This window comes from Poecilia latipinna, unplaced genomic scaffold (genome assembly GCF_001443285.1).
Source record: "Poecilia latipinna isolate Pla-1442-1.1 unplaced genomic scaffold, P_latipinna-1.0 Scaffold19, whole genome shotgun sequence".
Lineage (NCBI taxonomy): Eukaryota > Metazoa > Chordata > Actinopteri > Cyprinodontiformes > Poeciliidae > Poecilia > Poecilia latipinna.
Window position 1 is genome coordinate 57,991 of NW_015112635.1, and position 25,857 is coordinate 83,847.

The window sequence follows — 25,857 nt, forward strand, 5'->3', positions numbered from 1 at the left end:
AGTTTGATGATTCTCAAACGGAGTAGAAAAGACATGCCGAGGATAGACCTGGCTTTGGATGAACGGATATTTTTGTGCAGAATTGGCGGTGAATGGATTTCATTGATAGATAAAGGTAAGACAGCAATAAGATGTTTTTTTTTTATGAAATGTGCGTTTTTTGTGCTACAGTTTGTATGTCTAAATAATTCAGTAAAGTAGAAGCGGTAGCTAATCTACCACATTATTTATTAATTAAACATTAAGCCTAAAACATACTACAACAACAGACTAAATGTTCTGTTCTGTGTGCAAAATAAATTCTTTAATGTTTTTGGTGTTGAATCCTAAAACATGAAGTGGCATTGTTGTCAGTTGCTATGGCAACGAATCTGCGTAGCTTAACGAATACAGATCACTTTGCTGTGGATCATAGCACGAAATCAATACCTACATTTCTAAATTTTACTGAGTTAACGCGGCTATGAATGACATGTAAATGATTAGTCTTTTTGCCCTCCAGCGTTGTATGCTTGCACGAAATTTCCGTAGGTCCAATAACATGGATGGTGTCTAAGTCATAAGTCAGTGCCTCACCAGCAAAGAACCTCACCGCACGTCACTAGTTTACACTGCAGCCTGAAGTGACCCAATTCCGATTTTTTTGACGTAATGCGACCTGTATCTGATCTTTTCATGGCAGTATGAACAGCACAGGTCGGATTCTTTTTCGAATGTGACCCACATCCGATACTATCCGATTCAAATGCGACCTAACGTCCAGGTCGCATTCATCCGAACTGAACGTCAGTTTCTCAACCAATCTCACTATACTGCGTCCTGATACGCGCAAGGTCGAAGAAAAACAACAACCATGACGGACTATATGAGGATTAAGTTGTTAATATGCTGCTCCGGCCGGACAACAACTTCAAATATATGAGCTATGCTCCACCGTTAGCCTCCATGTTTACTTCCGCAAACACTGAGCACTTCTTTTTATGGCGGCTGAGAACGCTGACGCTATTGCGCCCTCTACTGCGCATGCGGGACACTTTCAGGTCGTTTGCCCGTTTACACTGCAGAACACATACAGGTCGCATTTACTGGCAGTGTGAACGCCCCGGCAAAAAAATCGGAATTCCCAAAAAATCGGAATTGAGTCACTTCAGGCTGCAGTGTGAACGCACCCAATGTCTTGAGAGATGAGATTCAACTTGGACTTTCCCTTCAAAAACTAGAGACTTGACTGGACTTGTGACAACACTGTGGGGACTTGCTTGGACTTGCTTGGACTTTAGGCTTGATATGAAGTTGAGAAAAATTACTTGACTATTGGAAGTGCTAGTTTTTCCTTTTAACTATGATAATAGCACACTAGATCAACTTTTCAGTGTTGAGTACCAGTGAAACCATGAGAAAGAAAAGCAGCCAAACAGGGGTTTCTTTTTGTTGGAGCATCTCCAGGGCTTCATGATTGGGATGCTGATGAGACCGGATAAACAAAAATATAGAAATGGGGAAAAAAAAAAAAAATATGAGATGCATGCTCCCTCAGGAAACGATTGAAGAGTTTGAACTGCTGGAAGTATTTGTCTCTAACAGCCCTGCTTTTAGACGTTTACTCATACCACTTGCAGTGATGCGTTTTTGATTCCCATTGACTCTGAATTGCAGTTCATTCAGTCTGCAATTCCTTTCCTTCTTTATTCCTCCCCATCTCTCTTTCTCTCTCTCTTTTTATTGCGTCTCATCAGCCATGGGGAAACAGCACAGCTGCTGCTGTGATGCCACTCACGGCCAATGTGCCCTGACAGATTCCAATTAAGTTGGAAAATGTAACTTATGAATATTAGAAAGTACTCTGACACAAACATCATCCCTTTCTTTTGTTGCATTATGCAGTTTGTAGTCGAGGGTCTTTGTTGGTCCATGATTTCGATGACGTTTATTTCCTCACCACTCTTTTCACTCTATCTGGGGCTTCCTCTCTCCCTTAGGGATGTCTGTTAACTGTTGTAAATATCCCTGCTATAAACACATAAGCTCTCATTTATGGCTCAAGATTTAGTTTTGTCAGTCAGTGCATCTCCAACCTCCACCTCTCATTCAAATAAACGATGATGCCCAAGGGAAATAAATAAGTGGTGGTTTAAAAGAGAAGAATTGGGGGGTGGGGGAATCTAAATTGCATAATACTCCATTTCTGTCTGAGGTAGATTGATAGAATTCCTAACTGAATAGCTAGGAATAACAAGGAAATATCTACTGTATCAGACTTTTTTTCACATTTCATTATGTCTGTATTTGTGTCTGTCAGTTTGTTTATGACTGAAATGCAAACCTTAACATTGCCAACACTGTGGCAGTTACATTAGCACATGGCTCAGTAGGCGGTTTCATTCTGACAGATTCCCGTTGTCCCTCTGCTGAATGAGAGCATTCCTTTATGCTGCCAGTACCAGGGAGCATGTGTGTGTGTGCGCGCTTCACTGTTAGAGCCATGACGCAGAGGCATGGGTCTACTGATTGGCCCGTAGACCATGTGTGACCTCATCTCAACCTGGCAACTCATGTGACTTCAGATGGCGAGACAGATTGCAATTTCAATGTCTATGCTTCTCGAGACAGTTTGTTTCTTTATTTAATGCAAAACAAGTTAATATTAAATACAACAACTTAATAGTTTCCTTGACAGCAAAAGAAGTTAAAAAGTAAAAATGTATTGTGGAACACATCAGGAAAGTCCTCAAATAATTCAATAAAGATACAGCATGATAAATGTTGATATAAAACCTATAGCGATATATATTATGAATATAGTCTGCTGGGAAATTTTTGTTGACAGTTCTCAAGTTTTATTAATAAAAGCAATCCCCTCATGTTAATATACATATAAAAAAACAGCGATTTCTACTTTAGTCGGCTGCCAAATGCAGTTTTAATTTAATTCATTTTACTTTTAACTTTTTTAGGAATACATTTGAGCAAACTTCCGTGTCAATCAAATATGCTGTAATATTTGTGCTGCAACAACAAATGATTGTAATCTTGACATTTAATACAATAAAAGAAAATAAAGTCTTTGGCATTTCTTTTTTTTTTTTTTGATAATATTTTCATGCTACTGTGGATAAGACCACATATATTTTGGCTAACTCTAAAAGGGACCAGAATCAGAATCAATAAAAATGATGAGAGCTGTGTAGTTCTCCCTTATCCATGCCACCTATTCCAACACCACTGATTGGATCAAGTGGTTGTGGGTCGCTGACGTGTGGTGAGGCTCATCACTGAGATTCACTGATTCCTCCAGAATCGGATGTATAAATCCAAAATACAAGCTCATAATTCAATTTCAAGCTGATGAAAGCTTTTTTATTATTATTTATGCTTTGATCAATTCCATAAAGCATAAGAAAAATGAAAGAATATTTAATATAACAAATTTCATATGTATATATATATATATAATAACAAATTAACAGATAACATATCTATATTTTTATAGTGACAAAGTCTGATTAGGTTCTAATTGTTACACAGGTTTCAAAAGCATTTTGTTTAAAAAAAGTTTTCAAAGTGATAGATAATAGAGTATGGATGTTAATTGCAGCCTTTGTGGGCCTTCAAAGGTGTTTGTGAGAAACAATGTCAAAATGTATTTGGAAACTTTTGAGTTCTTAATTTGATGAGAAAAGCTGTCTGTCGTCATTTACTGTCTTGTTTTTCCTTGTTAGTTTGTTGTGCTTCTGCCAACAATTTGTCACTCATTTTAAGTTAAACAATATATATTTTGTTAAGTCTCAGGCTGAGCTAAATGGCTGATATTAAGTTTGCAAAAAAAACTGAAAAGCTTGCAATGGTGTCCTTTTTTGAAAAAAAAAGAAAAAAAAAAAGAAAAACACTTCACAGCTTGGAGTACCTGTAGCTGTTTCATAGTTTCATGGATGCAGTGAAAGCCAAAAAGTGCTTTGTAGCTTATAGTTTTGATCACAACCCAACACAAAAGCTGGCTGGATGGATGGATCTTTAAAGATAGCTTATTTGCCCTTTTTTTGTAAATTATGTACCAGTTACCTGCACAACAATATAAGCTGCACACAGAAATAGACGCCTGGGTTTTTTTTTTTCTTTTATTTGTTTTGTTTTGATTTTGGACACTTTTTAAAGTGAAAATGTTACAGTTTGTCTGGAGGGGAAGATTAATATTCAAAGATGCACACAACTTGTGTCTCTTTTTTTATCTAAACATTGATGTATGACCTCAATTTAGCTTACTTACTGAGGGAGCACAAGCAAAACGAAAGGAATAGTCAAATTCATTAAACAAACCAAAGGACCCACAACCAAATAACCGTAACCCTGGACCTTCATATTATTTTTTTTTTTTTTAGTGATGGATGAATATACTGTGACAGTTGCTCTGGTTGGGTGAAGCCTGGCAGCCTGGACACTTTTCATGGAGCCAACAATAAATACATCCAGCAAAAAGCCTTTGCTTGGTCCACTGGGGACATTTTACATACACATCCCTTGTCCAAATTAACCTGGGAAAACTGTATGGTAAAACACAATTTTCAGTGGTCAACGGAGGAAAAAAGTAGTTTACATTCTTCAAAAATATTCATCATAGATATGGTTGTGAGGTAAGCAGAGGGAAGAAAACTATGTATTGGCAACACATCCTTCCCTTCTGGCTAAATAAGGAAAGACTGAAGTGTGAACATATGTTTGCGTGTGTGTAGGTGTGTGCGTGTGTATGTGTGTGTTTTTGTAAGTCCGCATGCACATAGAATGTATATGGACATTTCATCTAAATAAATTCAGAAGTATTTTTTTTCTTCTTAAACTTCTCTAAAATAAAACTCTCAGATTTAAAGGACACTTGATAAATATATTTTATTTCACACTGATATTCAATCTTTTTAAATATTTTAGTCTAAATTCTTGTTTAAACACGGGCGACTGATGTTACAGCATTTTTTATTCACACTGTGTTTAAACATTTTTAAAGCAAATCAACAAAGCAAATACTTTATTTTGGAGTCAAAACTAGACAGGAAAATTTACTGTCTGGGACTCTAAAAGAGAACATCGTTTGTGCCTTTATCTCTGTTACCGGAGGCAGTCCATTATTTGTTAGTGGCATCCAGCTATAGGCATTCGTTTGCAGTGATAGATTAATAATTCCTCAGCAACATTCCAGAGACAAATTATAGATTCCCGGAGGACTTTATCAACATTTCTCTTTTACTTTGTACTTATTTCACCTTTTTTCTCTATCTGTATGTTTTCATCTCTGTGGTTTCCTCACATACTCTCCCTTTAAACACCACCCGTGCAGGGCCAGAAGAGTCAGTCAGCTGAATGAGAAAGTTGTATCTCACCATACAGGAGGTTGTTATTTTGGCTTGGAGAGCTTCAAAAGTAATATGTGGCCTGCTCTGTAATGTTGGCCACAACTAAAGGTGGACATGAAACAGCCCATTGATCTTTAGGACACTGGCAACCTTATACTGTAAGCTCACAGGCATCTGTTTATGTGTGTCCTCAAATACAACACAACACTTTCCCTCTCCATTCCTGACACCACTTGCTACAGCCAATTGACCTTAGCACTATAAAATCAGTTTTAGTTTTGAGATCAGTACCCACTGCCAGCCCCTTTCGTCTGCAATTTCATCAGTCTGGCTTACAGTGAGTGGATGAGAGATGAACAGAAAACATGGTTAAGGTTATCAATATGAAGATCATAAAGCACAGGATATTCACATAATAGAATTGCAACATTTTTTAATCAAGTTGAACACTGGGGTTGCTATCTATGGCAAACAAACCCTTATGCAGGCATGACTTGAGATGATGCTAAAATTGAAGACACCCTGCAGTATAATCAACACCCTGGAGCCGCAGCTATTTGACATCTCATCTATAGCTCTTCTTTAGTTTCCACAATCGGTTGGAAAAATAATTCCTGAGTATGATCGGTATTGGAGCCTGCTATTGGAAAACAAAGGACAAAATCCACCCTGAACTAGATTACAAAGGAAAAAAGTAGAAGGACTGACGAATTTACACCCATCAGTATTTGCAGGAGTCCCGATATACCTGATGTGGTCTCATTGGTCGAGGGTGTCTCCGCACACCGGAGGTCTTGCTTGTGCCACTAAGTTAACTTATAAAGCCTGGTGCAGAGGCAAAGATACCAATTTCATCGGACAGCTCTTGTGCAAAATGAGGGACTGTAAACACATGAATGTCTCGAGCGAAAGTGAGCGAAAGTCATTGAACCTTTAAAGAAGAACCTTGGATTAGAATTAAGATCTAGATTTGTATCCAGTGGTCTGAGTCCCTGCAGGAAGAGAAAATAAGCATAGCTTCTCCAGAAAAAGCCATGTATCTCTAGTCACATTGAGAAAATAGTCAACTCCCCCACTGCCTGAAAGAAAAGAACACATGTTCTAGCAGCTTACCAAGAGTGGACATAGTTTGGAAACCTTTGGCCGTAACTGAAAATAGATCGGTAAGTGCATTGTTTAATCAAACACTTTTGAAGCAAGGGCTGTCTGTTATTGGGCATTGTTTTATGAATTTGGATCCAAATTGGTGTGTATTAGGTTGTCTCTGTTGCTGTGCATCCTCATTAAAGAGAATATTTTGCATCATCAGTGTCTTTGATGGGTATGTGTCAAACATACTTATTATATGATCTTGTGTCTCCCCTAGTTGTGATGTAACTGTAGCAAAGGAAAACAAACTACCCTTTTATAATTAGGGATTTTGTGAGAACTTAAATTGTGTTGAGGGGTAAACAAATAGATATATAAGAAAAGAGTGAACATATTTAATTTATTAAATTAAACGTTTCACAGCAATGAATCTCTGAGTTTACTACCTGGTTTGCATGCCAACTTCAGTCTTCACCAGAAATACTTCACAAATCTCAGTTAACAGAAAAGAACCAAATCAGCATTAATCAACAGATACCCTCTACTCGAGATTGTTACACAATTATAAAACAGCAAGATATACTGAACACATAAAGATTGTTCTTTATGTAATCTTTGAAATGATCTCTGATTCCCAGCCATTTTTCGTTTGCACTGTGTTAAAGTGGTTCTGTTATAGAAAGAAGCTGAACAAAAACATCCTGCGGTGAGTTGGAATGCCCTTTGCAAGGCAAGAAGTGGCCCATGAATCAAGCACTACTTTTAACAAAGAAAACTAGGAGAAGTCAGGAAGGGGAAGGTTACATGCTAATCCAATTAGACAGAGCTTAAAAAAACCCAAGCTGCTCTCACCAAGGGAAAGGCTGATTCACTCGTCACCACTTTCTGTTCCATTCTCTGAGCTCCATGGGTTTTTCTTCTCTTTCGGGGCCATGATGAAACTGTGCTGAGAGAATAGCTAAACATAAAGTTTCTTAAGACAGGAGGTGGCCCAAAAGGCAGCACTTCTCTCCCTCAAATATTTGTTGTAAAGAGAATTATTTCTTGTCGCTCCACATGATTGCTTTTGGTAGTTAAAAGGACAAGAGCAATGCTTTCAAGTGATTAAATATTCTCAGAGATGACAGAGAAACTTTCGGTCTAGACCACAATACAAGGACAAAAAATCTTTTAACTCTCTTTCTATTTTATTATACTAGATTTGTTGAGGTTGTTCATTAATCTGGCTTAGGTCAGTCTGGCCACAAAGGAACAATTGAACAAATAGTGGAAATTAAGTTTCAACATGTGTAACAGCAGCAGAATTGGAATTTGCATAATAATCTGGTGGATGTCACACATTCTTGCTGATTATTTAATCTTTTGACATAGGATAGACATAACTGCTGTTGTTATTCATTGGTGAGGAGGGTTGTCAGAAACATTTGGCTTTCATGGGTGTTTAACATATAATGCATATTATCTGAGTGATATTCTAACTTGTATAGCCACATTTTCAAAAGAATTTGAAAGTTTCAAATGCATTTTATATATTGCAGCAGAGTACGCAAACTGAATAAGAGTCTATGAATGACTTATGTCTCTCAGTTCTTGTCTTCTCTTATGAAAATTTTGTGTAAGTTGCTGCCTGGTATTGGTCATTCTGTTTGATGCTGCATCATAATTTTAATTAAAACAGCATATCATCCTTGTTTGTATGTAAGAAATTCCAAAACAAAGCAAAAAAGAAAGAAAGAATGAATGAATGAATAAATGAATAGTTTCAATTTTCAAAAAGCAATCCTACGGTTTTTCAAAAAAAAAAATGATAGTATTAGAAAATGTGACACAAATATTGTCACCTTTTTTTATTCCCTTCCTTCCATTGTGGGTTGTGTAATTGTGAACAAAAAAAAAATCTGTATATATAAATATACTATGGGTTTGACAATAATCCCAGCTTATGGGACAAAACAATGCATGGATTCATGAAATGAGATGATTGTTTAAAAAGGTATAATTTTTAAGTAATGTGTACAGAGTAAATAATCGTTCAGTTCACACTTGACAAGTTAGATTTTTTCCCCTAATTAAAATGTAGTTCTGATGCTAAGTCTTTTTGTCGTTTAACAGATAGTACAAATATATTATAAATTCCCCACTGTCTTTTAAAGTGTACAATAAACGAGTTCACGTTTGAGATGTAAATATTTAATTTTGAGCTAACTTTGCATTGCTGCAGTCCAGATATATATTTTTTTTAAATAAAGAGCTTTTGAGCTTAGCTGTATTAGGAAGCTTATCAGAGGCTAACTTTAGCATCATTAGCAGTGAATGGTTAGCCAGCAATGGGGTATTCACACAATATCTTAAAATTACTAGCATCTTGTTTAGCAATAAGTCACATTTAACATAGGGCTCCTCAAACCTCTGATTTTACACGTGCTATCGGTGCTAACATTGATTTTCATATCTGCAGTAAATGTTTTAACGAGGAATCGTGACCTGTTTCTTATGACAGGAAGGCGTATTTTTGTGCATGATGGAAAACAATGGAAATGCCAAGCATGGTAAAATAAGGGTTGCAATACTCACGTTTGTATGTACCATTTCTTTCTAAATCTGATTCAGTGCAATCTGTGTAGATCTGTAAATACGAATTCCAAATGGGTAAAAGGTCTAATTGTCCTTGAAAAGGGTGTGCTGCATTTTTTTATGTCTTCTGCCACATTGCCCAGAAGTACTGCAGCGGGCTGGGAGGAGTTACATGGTGTGTGTGGCAGAGGTGCTGTTGGTGCCGGGTGATGGGGCATTACTCTCGCATCATTGACTTCATTACAGTCTCTTTCACATATTCATCCCTCAACCATTTTAAATGCCCTTGCCAGCCCCTAATTCACTTAATTCCATGATTATCAGTTCTGACAGCGTTCGGGCAGAAAGGTCAATACTTTTTGTGATATGTACCTGAACCTTTCCACACTGACTCAAGAACGGAGAAACTTCCTGAAAGCACAGCAACATGATGTATTGCAATCATATGCTGGGAGTTGGTTTTTATTAAACTTTCATTGTTCGCACGCTCACTGGCGTATTTTAGGCATTTATGCAAAAGGTATGCATCAGCACACACCAGAACAGGGGAGGAAAAAGCCTGAACAATCCCACTTACGCAGCCCTACGCTGGCTACAATCACCCATTTCTCTTTCGCTTCCCTTTGCCCGTCTGTCTGATGAGATCGAGGTTGCCATGCCGTGACTGTACGCAGCAGACACACGAACAAGTGTTTCCCCCTGAGGAGATGCAATTTAAATGGGAAAGCAACATGACAGCTTTGCCACATAATCAAATGCCACACCCACAGTTACACACCACCACTTCTGTTGCGGGAGGGATGGCTTTCCATTCTCCTCTTTATGCATGTAAAATAGGCAGCACAATCTCATGTCGTCCCCCGTACTGGAAGTCCTGCATCCAGAGGAATGTCCTTTTTGTCCTCAGTGCTTCTATAGGCATGAAAACTGTTTTGATTACCTGTTCCTGTGGATCTTTTGCAAACAAAAATGATTGAATGATATCACTCATATTAGTGTCGTGCTAGTAGATGTAATTAATTGTTAATTTTTAAATTTCTGATGATCAGGAAACTAGTGAAGTAGCTCAGTCTCAGTTAATATAAAATAAATAAAATAAAAAGTGCACAATTTAAGTCAAACACATAAGTAGTAACCAGTGTTTCATTTTATTCAGATCCCAGTGTCCTTCCATGACATTTTTTTAAGCACAATGTCAAACATCTGAGAATCCAATTTCTGAGAAAAAAGCTCTCAAAGTTTAAAAAGAATTCAATTCATTGTAGGCAATTTTCATTTTAATTCATTTAATGAAGTTCATATTTTTTTTTGCAGTTTTTTACTGATTTCTGCAATAGATAAATACCTATGAACATATGATAAGAATTAACTATTATGACCATTTATGCTACAAAGTCCTAATCTCTGCTGAAGTCATAATTAAATCAAACTTACATCCAGTTGGTAAAAGAGATCCTGGACCCGAATTTATGTGCGAGTTGTCATCTGTCAAAAATACACAAGCTCATGTCTGGAACTCAAGCAGTTGCTTCATGTTATAATCAGAAAAACTGTCACTTTGGGTGATTGCATGCAGTACAGTACTGTTTTGTTCTGTGTTTATACTGTGTTGGGGGTGTTTGGGTTGGGAGTGAGCGAGACAAAACAGATTCCACCGGCAGCAGAAGGGGGATGAGTGAGCTAGAGTGGGAGACACAGAGACTGTGTGACAGGTGGAAAGTGTAGGAGACAAGTGTGTTTGTGAGTCCGCTTGCATATGTGGAAATGTAAATAGTGACTCAGATATGCGATTGGTAACGTCTGACAGTCTTTGACAATTAAAGTGGATAACACACATCCCAACACAGGCACGTTTCTACCACTTCACAGCACACTCCCTTCCATCAAACTTTAACTTGGCTTATAGCAGCTACTTACTTTAGCTTAAATCAGATCTGAATATATATATATATATATATAAAAAAATAGATAAGAATGACATTGACTTTTTCATCTCATTAGGAAAAGAAATGCGAATCCAACGCAAACCATGAACGGATTTCTGTCCCAGCAACATGACTTCTACAGTCACATAAACACATACGCATGCATGCACACAGAATGGCATGCAGGATTCTTAGAATGGTGTTTGTTACACTGCATGGAAAACACTGTCCAGCCTCTGACAGCTTGGCTGGGCTGACTTGGCAGAATCATATGAGTAGTTTGGCTGCATTTCTTCCTCTTGTTTACTCTCTAGCCTTTTCTTCATCAATCTCATTTAATCAGACATTTCAACAGGGGGCGGATACTGCCCACCTGGTTTCGTTTTTCAGGATGGTAAAATCAAAGTTTCAGCAGTAGCCTTTGTGAAATTGGCTGTGGTTTTTCTGTGTGGTTTTACATTTAAAATGGTGAAAAGAAAAATATATGTTTAGTGCTGAATAAAATTATCACCGTAGGCAGCTACATTAAACAGCGCTGATAAACTAGTTTCTAAAACTCAAATAGATATAGAAGATAATGTAGGTAATGTGTCAAAATACCTAGAAGATCTCAAATATTTGTACACTTTATAGGGTGACATGACGTCACTGTATCTTATTTAATTTAAGGTCATTCTTTTTCCTTTGATATATGGATGGATGGATGGATGGATGGATGGATGGATGGATGGATGACAGTGTATAGAATGAATGTCAGAAAAAGCTACTGCTTAGCCACTGCATTTAAATTTCTAAATAATCATTAAAGAAACATAGAATTTCTGAAATATCAAATTTTAATGATTTTTTTTTTACATTTTACTATACATATACTTTCATTGGTCACCTTTATCGTGATCATTTGGGCCAGTATACTCTGTTGAAATACATAATATGAGCTGGTGTGATTTGAGCTGACTATGTCTGCATCAGAGTTGCATGAGTTAATATAACCACCTAATACTGTTTTGTTACTACATTTCAAAGGAGTATATGGATCTTTAAAAATAAAAACTCAGTGATAATCACGATTGAAAGAAAAACTGAGTCTAAAGGACAGATGTAATTTGCTAATTAGTTTTGTTTTTCTGCATGTAACACCATTTTTTTTCCCCACTGGTTTTAATAGAGATACATGTAGGATTTATTATACTTGCACGTGCAGCTGGTTTTTAGAGGGAGCTGTGTGCTTTGAATTAAACTAAATGCACACTTGTCTCCTCTGCCTGCCCAGGTGCTATGTGCCAGGCTCTTTATTAGCCCAGCCCTGCAGATGGACGCTGATGCAAACAGGCTTTTTGAGCTTCATTCTTTGTGACTTGTTGTTCATTAAAATCAAATTATGTGTCAGGAAGCATAACTTGTATGTGCTGTTGTGCAGTTATTACTCAACAAGCTCTCTGTCTTGCATCAGTGGGTCTGTGTTTGTCTTACAAAGTCTGCCAAACTAATTCCATGCGCCTGATGGCCACATTTTGATGATTTTCACTGATTGTTGCCCCCTGGAAAAGCATTTTGTGTAGAGATTCTATTTACCTTCACTAAAGCAAATTTGATATTAGTACTGTTAATGTTGATGGTGAAAGAAAAATAATCAATAATTGTTAGACTTTATACATGGCTTCAAAACAGTGACTATGAAGCCCCTTTTATTAATAATCAATCTGATTAGGATTCAAATATCTCAGCATATTTGTGTTTAGAAAAAGTTTTATTACCAGAATTCTTCCTAAATTGACAGTCCCTTCATTTATAAAGGATAGGACAACACACATATTCATGCTGAAAATATAAGTGACTCCGTCAGTCATGCACATTTGTACCAAGCAAATACATTATAGTTTTATACCTGAGAACATAGAAAATGTTTTTTGTGACCAGAACCGCAGAACTAAGGATACAGAGCAACATCTTATAGAGCATCTTTAAAAAGTGACACTAAAACAAACCCAAGAGCTGTCATTAAACTATGCTTCTGGCAACATCAAAGGTGCATCTAGCCAAAACTTTGTGTCAGTCAGTCCATGCATTTTGAAACAGCAATAACGCATATAGCTCACTCTGCGTTTAGCTGGAATACTAACTGTTGTGCAATCAGTCCATCGATCCGACCATGCAGTAGCTGTTCTCGCTTATCCTTCATTGAAAACCAACCCAAAAATCTTCACTGGGTTCTACAGTGGCTGTTTTTGATTTGTTTCACTTGACACAGGTTTTAATTTTAATGCAAAAGATACATGAGCTTGATACAAATAAAAAAATATGAAATATGGAATGAAATGGTGCTTAAAATACATTCTATCTTTGACATGTTTTACACAAAAGTAATTTAAGAAAAAAAAAAAAACAGTTCTTAATTCTATGCACTTGTGTGGATGTTGCAGTTGCATAGATTTATTTGATTTAGCTGTTTTGTTAAGGGCATTTTAACAATGACAGTGTGAAATCTCTTCACAACCATCACAGCAGAAACAATTCATATAATGACCTTTAATTCATCTACATCCCCACTGGATGAGCTAGTTCAGGCAAGTTCATATCAATACCAGTGTTATCACAGGTGAGTGAAACATAAAGAGAGATTCAGGTGTGACATGCCCTTGAACATCAGTATAGTTGCCTCCTCTTTTGCTGTCATTGACTGGATATTGACTGTTGATGGGGAGGAAGAATTGATCTTCTCTCTTGCTCGCTTTCACTTATAGGGGACTTAAGATGGAAGGTGTACGAAAGAAAATCACAGCAGATGGATGATAGGCAGACAATGAGAAACAAAAAGGGAACAGAGTAAGGGGAATTAAGCCATTCAGAGGGGATCCGATTCATCTCTAATTGGAGACGTCAGGGTCAGAAGAGTAATCAAGGAGAAGAAATACTGACCTCCGCTGCAATAAAACGTTGTCCTTTTTTTTTTTAAACTACCCGAGGACCATTTCATTTAGTTTAACCCCAAACTAGTAATTCACAAATCTGAGTACCCTCTGGCTGACTTTTTTTCTTGTCCCACCATACTGTTTTAAGAAACAGAAACCTTACAGTATCTCACTGTGGGCAAGATGTGAACTTTGACTTGGCCTAATACTTTCTGTTTCTTACTGCTCAGACATGCTTGGTGGATTCACTAGGTGTTTCTGAGTTTTAGGGTAGCTATCGTGCAGGGTACACTTCTGTTTAACTTCTTAATCGCACACCTTCAGATGTTAAATATTTTATAAATAATAATATAAAAATAATTCCATTCTAATATTCAATAAGTCTTGTAAGGTGCTGCAGATGAGTGTGGCTGCCAAATATGTTTGCCATGGGAATTCACATGCAGTCCCTTTGCTGCGGCTGGTGAAAATTAATACCAAGCTCTCTTAGGCACCAACTTGCATTGGGGTGGTAGAAACAATTTCCCAACGGCCCAGCAGAGCTTAAATAATGAATGACTGAGGTGATGCCTTGTGTACACATTCTAACAAAAGAGCACATAGACCTGCTAGTGATACAAACAATTAAAATTTGTATTGAGGGTGCAGGAGTGTGGTATTTATTTGAGTTCAGTGGACAGTGGAGTTTATGCAGATAGACCCGGTTGTTTAAAATCCATCATTTTCATCTCTCCACTCTGCTGTGGCCTCTGTTTACACAGTTGTCTATATCTTTGTGATTGCTAATTAAAATGTTCTGCAAAATACACTAGGCGTGAAAACAAATATGTTTCAATTAGTGTCTGAATTGGGTATTATGCTGTTTTGGGGTGCCGTGGTGGTGCAGGGGTAGAGCACAACCCATATAAGGAGACCTTAGTCCTCGAAGCAGCAGTCGCGGGTTTGAATCCCAGCCTGATGACCTTTGCCGTGTGTCTTCCCCCTCTCTCAATACCCTCTTTCTTGTCTTATTGCTCTCGAATAAAGGCCACTAGGTCCAACAAAACTTTTTTTTTTTTTTTTTTATAAAAAAGTTATTACAAAAACAGTTTTGCATGAAATCTAATTCTTGGGACATGTAGTTAGGTTAGAAAATATTTGTTTTGAGGTGCAAACAACAATAATTTAGCTTTTTTAAATATTTTTTCTCATCTTGTCAAAAGGATACATACCATAAAGACATTACAATTGGCTCTAAAGCTGCAGCATGTAACTTCTATAAATATGTTTTTTTTTACATATTCATCTACTGTCACTATGCTGGGACATTAAAGTATGAGAAAGAAAATCTGTAAAAAAAAAAAATTAAAAATCAAGCTTCTTTGTCTTCTCCCAGTGATCCTACTGCCATCTGTAGAAATACACGACACCCAGTAAGAAACAATCGATTTTATTTTAACAAATATGAAAAAAAAAAAACACATTCAATTTAAAAGTTACATACAGGAGCTTTAAGATTTTTTTTTTTCTTGAAAGAATAAAGTTTGGTTTTAATCACTCACAACCAGGACAGAGTTTAGTTTTTCCTACCTGCTGTGCCATACGAAATCATTTATGTTGCAACCTGGTACATGGAAGATCATAGCAAAGACTTGTGAGATACTAAACCAGCAACCATTTTAAGTCCTGCTAGAAGCATGTATTACAAAAATAAAAGTCAGGAGGATGAGGATGGCAACCCAGGCGTGCTGCTGTAAGTCCTGGAGTCATTGATAAGGACAGCCTCTCTGTGGGTGTGGCAGAGGCCATTTTTATGCAGTCTGGGAATCCTCCAACCGCCACCTGGTTGTCAGATAACCTCCCTTCTGGTACCTCAATATTTAATAAGCAATATTTTATTCAAAACAATATTGTTTTGTCAATTTCACAGTTGTTACTATGTGGTTGCCTATTCTATAAATCCCAACAAAATACAACTTGAGATTATGCTGTTGCTGTAATAGTGGAAAATTGAAGCTTTTGGTATCAGCTTGTATCCTAAAAGAAGAAATTCATTCTACATTTCCATAATTTAGTTACCTTGAGAAATAATTTAACTTATGAAGCACTCGGAGAACATTTTTCTACATTTTTAACTTTAGCACTACATAATTGCACTTTTCCATGCTTTTGTTCTCTCTCAATATTTTTATGTTAATTCATTTATTTATTTATTTATTAAAAATAATGTGCAATAAGATTCTGGATGAGAAAGGATTTAGTCAAGTATTTATCTACTAATTTGTTGTGTTTTCAGCTGTTTTTAAAACCTAACCAGAGAAGCTAAAAAGACATCCACTTGCTCATGTTTATTTTTATATGCATTATTAATTACAGTTTAAAAGCCTTGCATATTGCCCTGGCTGTCTTAGCATACTAAAATTAAAATTAATCCTACACTAAATAGAAAATAGTCAAAAATGAATAGTTAAATACAAATAAAAGTGAACAAATCACTAAAAGTTGTGCTATTTCCAGAAGAATTTTATTTATTTTTTTCCATGAGATTATTAAAAACTCATGGGGGAAAAAAAGTGCAAAATGGCTTTATGTCACTGATGATTAGCACGCCCTTCCTCATACAGCTGGTGGTCTACAAGTCTTGAGTTATTTCAGATTCAGATCTCAATTTTGATAAAATGATAAGTCACTTAAAACTGTAATTGCTGAATCCATGCACAATTGAATTCTGTTTAAACTTGATTTGTGTCTCTTTAAGTCTAATCATTCACATCTTCACTGATTCAGAATTACACAACTGTGAGTCTTTGTACCGGGGCTCTGCCTATTTTCAATTTTCCTTTCAAAAATATTTAAACAAGAATACTTAAAGGCTCCAAAAAGTATGTATATTAGTGCTGTCAATCGATTAAAAAATGTAATCTGATTAATTACACTAGCACTATGTAATCACAATTAATCACTATGCCTAACTTTGTAAATTTGAAATATAAATACGCACACAGTTGTGGCTGTTGTGGGAATGACGCCGTGGGCAAGCCCCTCCTTCTGCCGCACTCCAACCAATTAAAATGCAAGCAATTATGAGATTGCTTTTTTTTTTTTTTCCAGCAGAAAGGAGATAATCTCCCATTATTTAATAGGGAAACTTACTCCACTCCCATGCATACAAATAGTATTGAATATAACCGCGTATTGTGGTTTAAAATGTATGAAGGGAAAAATGTAACAGAAAATTGATTTTTTTAATCGAAGTATATGTACAGTCATATGTTCAGTTTTACCTGAAAATCGCTATGTTGCCATTGTTTAGGGTCATGATGAGATGAGGAGTTCTGCTGCAAATACAACAGAGGTGACAGGGACAGCAGCATAGCCATAGTTGGGTATTATTAAAACATATGTGCATCAAAAATAATCAAACTTAAAATGGATGGTGCAAAGATTCCCTGATAGAACATAACCACTAATTTGCTCCTCATTTTTACTGAGCGTTCTTAATAAGGAAAAAATTGCTGGATAAATATTTTTTTTAAAAAGACAAACATTTCCGGTGCATTGTTTGTCTATTATGTGGCATGCTATGGCACAGAAACTACTACTACTTATAAGAAGAACAATGTTAAACATTTTTTTAAGCATTGTATAATGGGGCGTCATGATACTCTGTAGATCCTTTTGAGCAATTATTTACTATTCACAATGGAATTATGTTTTACCTGCTTCTGAAATACTATTTTATTAAAGCTCTTGTTTTAAAATGTGACACAGCTATAAAGCTTCTAGGTCAATAAACATTTTAAACTGCATGTCTTAACAAACAGCAAAATGAATGAATTAATAATAAAACAATGGATTTGATTTCAGACGCACTTCCAACAAAGGGTTTGTAGGTGCTTAGGGTTATTTGAGCTTTAGCGACTCGAATCTCTGTGTTTTCACAAGCTTTGCCCGCGAGCGGTGCCTCTAGGCAGCAAAATCTGCTGAAATCCTCACAGAGAGGCTCAACACATTAGTTCAGGCTTCTAAATGTTCAGTAGTTTGAAACGCTGCATTGATAATTCATTGTATGTATTCCTTGTCAAGCAAACAGACTGCGCTTGATATAGACAGTTTTATTTTACAGATGAAAAATGATGATTGCAGCAGTCCATCCTTGTCATGCTAGGGCTGAATATCTCTTGTCCGTGTGTTCTAGAAGATTTATAGAGTAAACTGTCCTGTCTTTGCTGGTAGGATGACACAAACCGTTTTGCGTACATGTGCTCTTCTCAATGACAATTATTGTGATTATCACTAGCTGAAGAAAGAGAAGAAACAGATGTGCCTCTGGGGGGAAAAAAAAACACGCTTTAATTGAAGTTGCAGCTGTTGCGAAATGGACTGTTATGGACATGTTGCAAGGAATGTTGAAGTTACATCCCTTGCACAATCACTTGTTTTGCATTTTCAAATAATTTATTTCATTATATATAGATTCAGCGGTGTAGTCACAAAGGGTAAATATTTTTATCAGATTTATGCTGATGGCATACATACCAAATATGGAGTCTACAATCCTCACTGCTGGTTTGATTCACCGTACCCGGGTCATTTTCTGCATGTCTTTCCCTTTTGCCTCAGCGCCTTCTTCCTGTCCATCTCCTGTTGAATGAAGGCACCTGGTGTTACAAAAAATATATTTTTTTAAAAACTAACATATTTTTATTTCATCCCAAATAATTGTTAAGTTTAATTTTACTAACCCTAAAGTACTCCCATTGCTGGGACATACATGGTTGATCCTGCTGAGCTGAAATTGTGCTTTTAAAGTCATCAACTACTGGCAATGCCTCTTACCCAGACAGGAGGCAGCCAACTCCACAAACCAGGTAACTTAACAAAAAAAGAGAAACAATATAGCTTACAACATTTTAAAAACCACATTGTGGTGCTACATTGCACGTGTGCTACATAGTATCACAGTAAGGTATAATTACATAAATTAATTACATCTCTAAAATACATGTTTTAACTGCAAAATAAAATAATACAGTGAGAGTATAGACTGATTTTACCAATGGCCGTTTGAAGCCATCACAGTTACCTTCCTTCTTGATAAAATCTGATGTCTCTTTGGGTGTCTCAAATTTGTATGCACCAGCACCATGGAGGCTGTGGGCTATTGTTTTTGTATAAGAAGGCCGTATTAAGATGAATTAGGACAAGTGCAACTTAATGCAGAAGGAATTACAGTGGCCTACTCCACATAATGGACCTGTTTTGACCGTCATATCATTAGTGGCATCTACTTTTAGAACAAGCTATTGAAAGGGAGCAGGTGTTGGTCTCACATGATATCCTGAGAACTAACAGAGTTGATATTATGTCCTTTGAACTGGTTATGATTTGGAATCTGTATTCTAGCTATGGAATTGGTTGCATGTTTCATTATTTGTCTTTGAATAATAATGATATTCAATGGTGATATTCAAAGACTATTTGTCTTAAGTCACTTATATTTAAAGACAAACTTTGAATATCACTGTGATAATAATATTCAAAGACCAATACCAATACATGTCTTTCATTCTTAAATTGATACATTGGTTTTATTCTTCATAATGTGGCGTGACACTTTCAATTTTTTTTTCCTCCATTGTTAAAACTAGATTTTAGCCACCCACTGTAGAGTCAGCCCATCACAATAGAAAGCACTATATGCAAACTAAAATGCACATTTGCAAAACAGAGATAGACATGCCTGTATTCATATGTTTTACATATGAAAAGCGAAGGGACAGTAAGTTTTCAGAGAAATCATTTCCCAGGCAAACAGCAGAAGATATTCGGTCTGAACAAGGAAGGAAGAAAAAGGTTTTCTTTTAATATGGAAAAATGGGAGGCAGGGGAAGAGTTAGCAGTAGCAGCCAGGATAATTGATGGCAACTGTTTGGGAAGAAGATTAAGATTCATGTGTAGGACCACACATGGGGGACTGAAATTCTTCAGCGCTAGAGGCATGAAGGGTGTGGGGTAAAAGTTTGAATGGCCTGCTAGCATAATTGATAAAGTGTCATCATGGTGCAGTGTATGAAAAAATGAAAAATAATCATGATGAAATTAGTAATTTTTTTCCACATAGCACAGAATTGAGGCCTCCAAACCGTGACCCAAACAAAGAGTGACAGAGGGACAAAAAAGCTCGGATGAGATATGGGGGAGAAAGAGATAGAGGAAAAAACATATAGTTGGAGCCCAGGGCAAGAAAAGAAGGTTTGTGGGGGGTTACCAGTTCTTATCCCCAGACTGGCTGGAAACAAGCTGGAGGCGAAATAAAGTCTAGGAGTTGCACTCTTCCACTCATCATCCACTTCCCTTGGGGGGCCTTTCAGCAAGGTGGTGAAGCCTCTTAGTTCTTACACTGTACAGTATGCAGCTCCTGCAGTGAATGCAACTGTTTGTATGGATAGTTGATACAAGGGAAGAGAGTGCAGTCAATCTGTTTTTCCTATAATATACTATGACTTCTGATTTAAACAATAGCTTTTCTTTCTTTCTTCCTTTCTTTGTGGGGCATGTTTGGAGGGTCTTAGGCTGAAAAGCCATCATACAATAACCATATGAATATTACAGAAAGAGGAATAAAAACAAGAACTATATTTAAACAATTTATGTTCATTATGATAACACTTGGACAATAGTGAAAATGCAATGTTTTCCTTTGAGGACCTGACTAGACTTCTGATTATGACGGGATCCTTGGTGACCTTGAACTTGGAACATGAACCACAAATAAAATAAGGATTAGAGAATAAGCATCAAGCTTCATGTTTTTATTGGCAAAGTTAAAGTTTTAGCAGAACCTCTAAATACAAATGAATTTGGTTTAAGCAAGCAATTTATTTTCACAAGAACTACTAATTGCAGTCCAACAGACGTCGCAAACATGACTGATAAAGAACTATAGACTTTGCCTATAGGCAAGAATCTGGCACCCCAGATTCTTGAAACTGAATGGTGAATTGATTATTCTGCATATAATCATCTAACCATTTGATTAGATAATTATATGTTGAACTTATGGAACTCTGCAATTTTATTCCCAAATGGTTATTTGAGTTACAGATATGAAATCAAGTTAAATTAAATTACGCTAATTTAATTTAGCATAATTCTGCTGTATCAGAATTTATCCAATTCTGATACAGCAATTGGTGGCAGCTTTAGGAAAAGTGCCATAAAATGCTATGCAGATTTCACTGCATCACAGAACAGTTTTTCTTTGAGCAATGCAGTGCAGAGAAGTGCAGCACTTTTGTTCTATATTGCATACAGTTTTTTGATCATAGAAGAAACACCTCTCGACCTTTTCTGTTGGCCTCATTGAATTTTGAAGAAAAATGGGGACAACACAATGTGGGAGATGCTGTACATATACAGCAGGAACACTTAAAGCCTATAGGCAAAGCAAAGCCAATATCCCAGGAGGCATTCACATGGCTAACTTGTGTGCTAGTGATGTTAGCACACAGCATACATGTATATTCTGCATATTCATGTATGTTGGGAATTTTTTTCGCGACATTTATATGACATTTTTATTTAAAACATTTTGTTGTCAAATGTTTTTGCACCTTCCCTGGAAAGTTAATCTGAAAAATGTCTACACTGACACCTATGACACGACATGTGCCTGTTGTGTATCTGGAATAGATTTTTGGGTAACACTTTATTTGAAGGGGGGGTGAATAAGACTGTCATGACACCATCATAAACATGACATAACACATGTCATGCAGATGAATAAGTCTTCATGAATATTTATGACTGTTGTCATAAAGTGTCATTCGGTAAATTATGACACTTTTAATACAAAGTTGACATTATTCAAAATGTCTTTGTTATGACAACTTGACATTAACCAAGAAATCATTACTGATATAAATTTGTTATAAAATAATTACTGATTTCACTTTAAAAATTAGGTAACTTTATGTTATTAAAGGTAAAGTTTGAACAGTAATGATTTCTTGGTCAATGTCACGTTGTCATAACAAAGACATTTTGAATAATGTCAACTTTGTATTAAAGGTGTTATAATTTACCGAACGACGCTTTACGACAACAGTCATAAACATTCATGAAGGCTTATTCATGTTTATGAAAGTGTCATGACAGTCTTATTCAACCCCCTTCAAATAAAGTGTTATCGATTTTGGTCTAAAAATGGGTTAGAAATAAACAAGATCACCAAGGTGTGGCCTGAGAGGGAAAACACGTTCTGCCTATATATATATATATGTAAAATTATCATATCTCAGGAGATTTCCTCTTGCCTGATTTGTCTATGTGCCTCAATTAGAGAAAGCATTAACACTTTTGTGGGGCCTGACATTGACAGAGTAGGTGAACATGTACTCTTATCCTGCCTATAAGTGAGATTCATAAATCAAACTAGAAGACAAAGAACTGAGTCAGTCTACATAACTTGAAGTTGAGATTCTGGAAATATTTCTTACACAGAGTAAGAAATATGTATGCTATATTACACACATTAATTTGTAATTAATGTGTGCAGAGATCAAAATATCAATGAGTAAAACAAGCATTTTCTGTCACTTAATTCCTTATGGGAAAAATGTTCCAAACTCATTGAGCTCATAATATCAAAATTGCCTTTTTTCTATTCATTGTCTTTTCTAGTGTGGATTCTGGAAAAAAAAATGAATTAAGCTGCTTATGAACAATATTTTTATGACATTTGACATGTCCCCTTCACTGTTATCAATGCTTGACCAGGACGGAAATGACAAGGAAAAAAAAAAGAAAAAAAAAAAAAAGAAAAATGTGAAAATATATGAATAATTTTGCAAAGAAAGTTAACGGCACAAAATAAGAAAACTAATTTGATTCATTCAGAAGCTGTGAGTTTCTCTAATATTCTGAACTTTGCCTATCAAATATTTAGTTAATCTTGTCAAGCTAAGGCTTTGCATTCAGTCTTTGGCTGTTTAACTGGTACCATACGGTTTATTTATCGAGCTCATGTGCTGTCACAGTAGTTTGTAGAGAAGTGAGACGAAACTATGGTATTCACCATGAGCTGAGCATACCGATGGCCAACTTAATAGCTTGAAATATATCAGATACACATAATGCAATTAAGTTATGCAAACCCTGAATGAACAACGTTATCTTCAGTGAAAAACTGTCACAAGGTGTTGGGTGTGTTTGCATAAGTAAGGCTTTGAATGCTAATTTGTGGTAGACCATATGGAGGCAGCCACAGCAATGTTAGTAGGCGACTGGAGCTCGGAGGGCAGCGAGAGGTTAGTGTTATTGGACCATGCTACCATTATGAACAGTCATCTAGTTATTGTTTTTGATGCGTATTAAGCTCCTCAACAGATGGACAATAATCTGGGGCATGATTACTATCAGAGGCAGTGGCTTGTAACTCATACTTACCAACCAAAGCTCATCTGGAGGACATTAGGGGACAATGGACTGCTCTGACTTCAAACACTGTTTCCAGCATGCCAGACAAAAAATATGACATTCACACCTATGCATAAAAAAATGATTCAGCCTGATTTTAACAAGATCCTTCTGCTTTATTGGCCCGTTAGCCAAACTCATCTATTGACACTGTTTACTTATGTAAGTGACATTTGCAACTTTATTTAATTCAGTCAGTTACTAGCGATTGGGATGACCTTTTACTGGCTTCACAGGCTGGCACTTATAAACCTCAGAGACTTGCCAGTTTTATAGCCACTCAATAATCACACAAGGCAGTATTGATGGAGTTGTTGTCTGTGACCACAGATCCGGACAATGTACTGCCTATGCAATCTTGATAAAGATATTTCTGAAATTAAAATTGATGAAAATGCGGCTCAGGGCCACTCCAGTATTCTTGCAAGCTTTTTGTTTATTTATTTTACACAAAGAACAGACTGCGTCTAGTGACAGTGTCAGAGAAAGTGATAGATGCATTTTGGTCGGTTATAGTGGCTATCTTTTGGAAATATATGGGAGCTATCATTCTAATTATCTGTCAGTATGATAAATATGCAATTTGCATTATCTCCCTTCTCACAAGCTGTCTACGTCAAAGCACTTAAGTCAAAAATATTTTATGTCCTTCTAGAGCAAATAAATTCTCTTAGATGCTTTTTAACCCAATGACTCTTAATCTCATTAACTACAACCACTGACAATTCTTGAGCTATTAATATGCAGTGTTTGAATCTATTGCCTCTTGGATAATATTCTCTACGATTTTTCCAGTCATGCAAATCTTTTAAGTACAAAGGCAATGCTTCTCATTGATATTACTAAGTTTAAATATTCCAGGAAAGAGTGGAATCAATCACACTGAGATAGATTTTATTTTATGGGACAACTACAGGCTTTATATGTGAAGATTCATTTGTTCTTGATGTCTGTTCCTGGATCCTCTGCAATATGTTAAACATGTGATGACTCAGGCTCTTGAAGCACTCTGTCATCTTCAGTCAGCAAGCTGAACATTATAAACGGTAGAGACCATGTTTCATACAACTTTTACCATGATGTACAAGCTCAGGTTTAACATGCTGAGCATGGGAACACATTGATTTCATCATGCACTAAGATGGGGGGAAATACAACTTGAGGTCTTTTATTTACAGCTTACCCATTTTTAGTGACTTGCAAGCAGACATTTAAGAGTCAGGACTATAAAAGTTTGCAGTAAATCTGCAACAGTTCATGCATCTTCAATTGCATAGGGTTCAGACACCACACATGCTTTTTTTTTTTTTTTTTTTAGCTAAATGAAATAAAGAATATTTCCTCACCTAACCTCAGTGTATTTAAAGCTAAAAATCTAGGCAAGATTGCAAGGAATATTAAAAAGAACTTATACAGCTTCTATCCCATTTAAAAATGTATGATGTATTGCTTTTATGGCTTTCCAAGCTCTTTACCTGATCAATTTTCAACATTCTTTACAGCTGCCACACGTAATGCAGGTTATGTTACCTGCAGCAATAGACAGTTTTTTGTGGCTTCAGTAATTTATATTTAATTCAATTAGTATACTTTGGTGACATGCTACCATGTTTGAATGCAGAAATCATAGTAGATTGTGTTTTTGCAGGTAATTCTGTGTTTTGTTAGTGTTTATTAGTGTATGTTTTGTATTAATATCATTGTTGTCTTAGAATAGTCCATAAAATGATTCTCTTGTTAAGTGTAGCCTTGCCTTTCAGTACAGTAAGCAGATCCAATTGCATTTCTGATGAAAGGGAAACATAGTTCCGTAAGACGTCTTTCACCTGGATTCAAGTTAGGTCAACTTAGGTTTCATAGTTTATTTGGAAATTGCAGAAACACACATTGAAAATCACATGTTTTTATCTGTTGAATGATAACATATAAATAATGAGCCACAGATTAGTTGCAAAAGTTAAAGTTTCCCAAATGCCTGCCCTTATTCGGGTTGAGAAAGTTTAATGAAACTTACATTTTTAATTTGTAAAAACAAAGAAAAACGTCACAGTAAATACGTCAGTGGATCTGTGAATGTTACGTCCAAAGTGCTCCAGGCTTGCATAATAACTTAAGGATAAGTCACAGTAGTTTGGCTTCATATACCTACATAGTTTTGGTTCAAAAGAAGAAAAACTAAAACAGGAATAACTTTGTTCATTTTTTCTATTTAAATCAGAAACACAAAACAAGCACTCACTCTGGACAGCGAACCTGCTGTAAGGCAGCAGGCTTTGCACAGCAAGGGAGAATTGTCTAGTCGTAACTTCACTTCAGAGTTAAAAACACTGCAGTTTCCTTTTTCCATCCAGTTTGAACTCAACAGCTGTCGGCAGGCATAGAATATCCTGTTGCATCCCCAGTGACAACAACCTCTTTGGACTAACTTTTTGTTAGAAACCTTGTATTAACCGTTCAAAATCGTAAAAGGTTAACTTTGAACATGGATAAAAAAAAAAAAAAAAAAAAAAAATTTATTTATAGATATATATATATATATATATATATATATATATA

General features: G+C 36.2%; 1 long non-coding RNA gene across 1 annotated transcript; it reads left to right on the forward strand.

Annotated features, from left to right (window-relative positions):
- The first annotated feature begins 452 nt into the window (after positions 1-452).
- On the forward strand, positions 453-19,900 carry LOC106948973 (uncharacterized). The gene is made up of 4 exons (XR_001425295.1): positions 453-604; positions 4,728-4,731; positions 8,742-8,747; positions 19,891-19,900. It is a non-coding gene; the product is annotated as an uncharacterized LOC106948973 (long non-coding RNA).
- The last annotated feature ends 5,957 nt before the right edge of the window (positions 19,901-25,857 follow it).